Source organism: Nicotiana sylvestris, chromosome 4, assembly GCF_000393655.2.
Source record: "Nicotiana sylvestris chromosome 4, ASM39365v2, whole genome shotgun sequence".
In the NCBI taxonomy this organism is placed as follows: Eukaryota; Viridiplantae; Streptophyta; class Magnoliopsida; order Solanales; family Solanaceae; genus Nicotiana; species Nicotiana sylvestris.
In genome coordinates, this window is record NC_091060.1 from 63,755,754 (window position 1) to 63,761,560 (window position 5,807).

General features: G+C 38.0%; 1 non-coding gene across 1 annotated transcript; it reads right to left on the reverse strand.

Moving 5' to 3' along the window:
• Nucleotides 1-632: 632 nt before the first annotated feature.
• TRNAK-CUU (transfer RNA lysine (anticodon CUU)) lies at nt 633-706 on the reverse strand. The gene has a single exon. It is a non-coding gene; the product is annotated as a tRNA-Lys (tRNA).
• Between the last annotated feature and the right edge of the window lie 5,101 nt (nt 707-5,807).

A 5,807-nucleotide genomic window follows, 5' to 3' on the forward strand; every position in this document is an offset into this window, starting at 1 on the left:
TCGATCAAGATCGAGACCGAAGCGAGATAGAGACCGAGTGAGATCGAAGGAAGCGTGCTAAATCGAATAACAGAAAGCCGAGATATCCGTGATCGGGTAAGGATCGTGGCAGAAATATTGGCACATATCGAGTCAAGACCGGACATTTAGCCAATCATGAGATTTCCTTCTATATTTAGAATTATATCATAAGTAGAATTCTTCTACTATATAAAGGAGGTTGTAATCATCTTGTAATCATCGTTATTCACGCATAATAAAGTAATACATTAAATTTTTTGACTAGCAGATGTAATAAGTTTCGGGCGACCGATCAATGTTATATTTTGCCGTTAATTGATTCTATTTGTGCAAATCACCCCAAATTCATATGATATCCTCTCTCGGGGCTAAAATCAGAATGAATACACCTGTTCGGCAAAAAATTATGGAAGTATGATACTTTTTAGAGTGGTCTTTAACTTTTGACCCCCGCTTGCCTCAACACTTATTATACTTGTAATTTTGCCCATGGGACAAATGGAGACTAAAGTTGTAAGACCATCCACTTTAAGAGCTATTTATGTACTTCACCCGACCCGGATGGGCAACTATATTTGTGGTATTAAGGAAAAAATTACATCACAATCATACGCTAGAAGGAGGGCTTGAACTTCCAACCTTGTGGTTAAGGGCCACGCACTCTAACCAACTGAGCTATTCCAGCTTTGTTGCTCGACCATTTCCAGGTTTTAGCTTACTCGAGAACTTTAGTCTGCTCTCTTTGACAGCATTCACGCCTATTTACTAAGGGTTTGAAGTTCTTTTTGCCTCTATATTATGAAAGGTTATTCATTATTCAATGGAAATATTAGTTATTATAGATCTCGTCAGAAATTGATACACTATTCGACAAATCCACCACAGGTTTTAGTCAATTTGACAAAATTGTAAAATAAGACTCTTAACATATATTTATGACGTAAGAGTTTTGATCAACATATCTCATAAATATTAGCTGTAAAAGTCGACGATGCAACGAAAAGAACCTAACTTCCTCTGTGCTTATTATGCTTTCAATTGGTAACTTAAGACAATGCTAAGTGATGGTGAGTGCTCTCAATTGATACACTTTTCCTTAATTGTTCAGGTTGAAGCATAATTTACTTTGTCGTTATCGCTAATTTAGTGATGTCTACTACTTTTTCAGTTGGATCGTCCTTGCATCCAATTAATTGTGTGGAAAGAAATTTTTTGTTAAGAGATTCTTATTGCCTTTAATAAGATTTCTATTGTAAAATGAAAATCTTTTAGAAAGATGACTTTTTGTACTAATTATAAAGTTCACACGTCCACTCCAACGATGGTGTACCTAGAATTTTGTACAAACGGGTTTAAATAAAGAATATGATAGTCGATTATATGAGTGCAGCGGTAAATACAATTTGTGTACAACTCTTTTTTGTTCATCGGATCACTTCAAATGAAGTCACTGAATTTTTGTTAAAAAAAGGTAGGGAGAAATTTTAGAAAATAACAAGGAAAATTACGTCCTTTATTTTATTTAAAAAAATTAGCTTTATAAATTAACAAATTTTATTTCAGAAAATTTAGAAATTTTAACCATAAAGTATTTAACCTACTTAAAAATCATATTATAAGTCTAAGATATTTGACATACAAAATTGTTACAAACAAAGACACGAAAACAAGGAGTTACAAACTAAACTAATTTTTACAAATTATTAAAGAAAAGGATATTTACACCAAACTAAAATTTTGAGTATAACACAAATTAAAAATTTCAATATAAACTAAACAAAACTAAATTAAAAGATTATAAATAATTTCGATGAAATACTAGAACAAAAATTCGCCTTGTAGAATGGTTTACATTTTTGTGAAGTAAAATAGAGGAGTTTAATAAGAATAGTTTTTATTAGATTTAAATAAAGAAAAAAAATATTAAAGAGAAGTAAGAAAATAAAGAGTCGAAGATAAAATAGGAAACATCAAGCCCTAAATAATTTTATAACCTGGTAATCTTTATTGTTTTATCAACCCTTGTTAATTACATCGATATTGGAGAGCTTACAAAAAACCAAGCGTTTTCATGAGAAGAGCTTCGAGAGTGCGGTTAGGTTTATGCTTTTTTGACTCACCATTACCATGCTTTACTTAATTGTTGATATTGTATACGGTTAAAATCGGGCACGACCTTTTATGATTAATCGATATCAGGGGTGACAGGCCAAGATCCGACCTCATGTCATATCGGATCGTGATATGAATTAAGATTGCCTAGCTCGAGATCCATAGACCGATTAAGATCAAGATCGACCGAAATCGAGACCAACTGAGATGGAGATCGACCAAGATCGGGACCAAATAAGATGGAGATCGGGGGAAGCTTACTGGGTCGAATAACAGACTGACAAAATATCCGCAATCGGGCGAGGATCACGTCGTAAATCTTGGCATGTATCAAGAAAAAGCTGATTAATTAGCCAATCATGGAATTTTTTACTTTATTTAGGATTGTACCAAGAATAGGATTCTCCTACTGTATAAAGAGGGTCTAACTATCTGTAAAGGGCATCATATTCACATTACAAAAGCAATATACTCTATTATTCTTAAGCTCTCAATGTTTCTGTTATTGTGTTCATACTTTCCGGCGAAATACTCACTTGATGAGGGCAACCTAGCTCAAGGATTAAGGCTATACATTTTATTTGGTTTGCTTTATTTACATTCGCAGTTAATTTCATTGTCAATTTACGTTTTCTCTCAATTTGTGCTAAGTAATCCACGTGTCCTTAAAACCACATTATAAATTCAATTGTTCTCTGTCTTTAGAGTAAACAGTTTGGCGTCCACCGTGGGTATAAGGATAATAGTGATTGCCTGGTACGGATTTTCGTAACACACACTATTTTACGCTTGCTTTTTGAAGTGTCTTTGATTACAGGATTAAAAGATGTCAAACTCTCAGTCAACATGTCAACACATTGACAATGATCTCAACCACCACAGCGAGAATGAGAACGTTGCACCAGGAAATGTTCCGGTTATAGATCCAATCGACGTCAGCTCGCATGTGGCCATCAACGGAAATTTGGTCGCCGATCCCGAAAACAGCATTCGTGGGGGTACCCGGTCAGCTACTCAAAATGCACACGGCGGTGAAATCAGCCTACGGGTAATCTTCGAAATGTTGCAAGCCCAATAGGCAGCAATAGCTCAACTCGAAAATCAGAATCACATATCGAGCAGGGTCGAACCCGAGCCAACCCAGGAAATCATACATAGGGTCGAATTGGCTTTGAAGAGGTCTAGCGAGAAGGAATTGGAGACCAACCCTTCTATCATTAAGATGCTCGAGGAACTGACAAAGCGAATCGAGACAGAGAAAAAGAAGATTGAGGAAACAACAAGAAAGTAAAACTTATAATTTCAAGATCGACTAGATCCAGGGGGCTCCACCAATATTGAAAGGTCAAGATTCCAAAAGGTTTGTACAAATTTTTTCTCCTCAAGTGCGGCTACGAAGCCAATCCCCAAAAAGTTCCATATGCCCAAGATTCCTAAGTATAATGGGACGACTTATCCAAATGAAGATATCACCTCCTATGCGTGTGCCACCAAAGGAAATGACTTGGAAGATGACGAGATTCAATCCGTATTGCTGAAGAAATTCAGGGAGACTTTATCGAAGGGTGCCATGATATGGTATCATAATTTACCGCCTAATTCTACTGATTCCTTTGCTATGCTTGCAGATTCTTTTATAAAGGCGCACGCAGGAGCCATTAAGGTTGCATCAAGAAGGTCGGACCTTTTCAAGGTAAGGCAGAAGGACAACGAGATGCTCAGGGAATTCGTATCTCGATTTCAAATGGAACGAATAGATTTGCCACCGGTCTCCGCCGATTGGGCCGTTCAAGCTTTCACTCAAGGTCTTAACGTTCGAAGTTCAGTAGCTTCCTAACAGTTGAAGCAGAATCTGATCGAATACCCAACTGCCACTTGGGTCGATGTACACAATGGGTATCAATCCAAGATCAGGGTCGATGATGATTAACTGGGGGCTCCTTATGGGTCCGTTTATCCTAACAGGTCCATGGATAGAATCAAGAAAGATATCGATCGAGAATCGAGGTCAAAAAGAGATCGATTTCAACCGTATAATGGGGGCCGAAGAAACAGTGGGTCTGGGCAAAATTCTACATAGAATGAGAGGAGAAATGATCAAGGTCAAAGTTCAAGGGGACTTGGTACTCAGGAAGGTCACATTAAACATCCAAAATCCAAATGAAGGTATGAACCCATTTCAATTCTTTCTATTTTTCGACTAACACTTGTAGGTTATCGACAAGGAGCTGCACGAAGCTTTGGATCTTAAAGCACGCATTGCACTCTTTTTCGCTTGAACCATTTTTGTCCCAATTGGGTTTTTCGGCAAGGATTTTAATGAGGCAACAACGGATCATGCTAACTTAGAATCGAAGGCCGACCACGAATCAGTGTCAAAGACAACATTTAACAGTATCTGAGGTTCCCTACAATAAACCTCGAATACCAGGGGTATTGCCTTTGGATATAAACTTTGTTGTGAGGAAATTACTTCATAATGATAGGGTCTCGATAGGGCCAAAAGGCCGAACGAACTGCGCGCACATAGGTTGTTCGAGCCCTATCTCAAAACATGTATGCATGTGTAATCATTTTTCTCAAAAATAAAGAGAAGTATTTTTCCTTGCAATTATCTTATGTCTTAGAAAAAGTTTTTCTACTTTACAATTCCATGCTTTCAATCTATTATGGGAATGAGCTTAAGGGACTATCATAACCAGAGTTCGGATATTCACTCCTACACTTGGGGATTGCCATCCAAAAAAAAACTCGAACATATAAAACTATTGAGCGTCGAGGGCATAAGACCTTTTAGACAACGCTAGAATTTTAAAAAATTGCGGCCATTTTCACTTGGGGACTATTATCTTAGGCACACCTAGATAAATCGGGGAAGCAAGCTCACTGGGATACATAAGAACCAAAAGGCTACGGCTAATTTAACAAGGCTCGGAGACATCCGAAACCCGTAACAAAATGGCCTCAAAAAAGACACAAAAGAAAGAAAAAATACAAGGCCTAAGGGCTATTTTTACTTCGAGTTCGAGAAATCATTCTCATTCGACTACAAAGCCCAAGGGATATCTTAACCCGAGTTCAAGAAAATTCTTACTTGGGGACTATCTATTGAGCCCAAGGGCCACCTTATCTCGAGTTCGAGCAAGTCCTCACTCGACTACAAAGCCCAAGGGCTACCTTATCTCGAGTTCGAGCAAATCCTCACTCGACTATAAAGCCTAAGGGCTACTTTTACTTTGAGTTCGAGCAAGTCCTCACTCGATTACAAAGCCCAAGGGCGAGCTTAACCCGAGTTCGAGCAAATTCTCACTCGGGGACTACCTATCAAGCCCAAGGGCTACCTTATCTCGAGTTCGAGCAAGTCCTCACTCGACCATGAAGCCTACGGGCTACCTTCACTTCGAGTTCGAGCAAATCCTCACTCGACTGTTAAGCCTAATTAAAGCTACTCATACTCAAGTTCAAATGGTCATTCGGGGTCCATTGATCAGAAACGGTCGAGGGCAGTACTATTATCGGTCCTTACCATCTCAAACTTGGACCTTCAAAAACAACTTCATAATTTTATGCTAAGGAGCTTTGACCCGTACAAAAAGAAAACAAATTTAGAAGCCATGAAAGGGAAAATGTAGTATATATTCATCAAAACATTTTTACAAGGGCAACACTGCCCG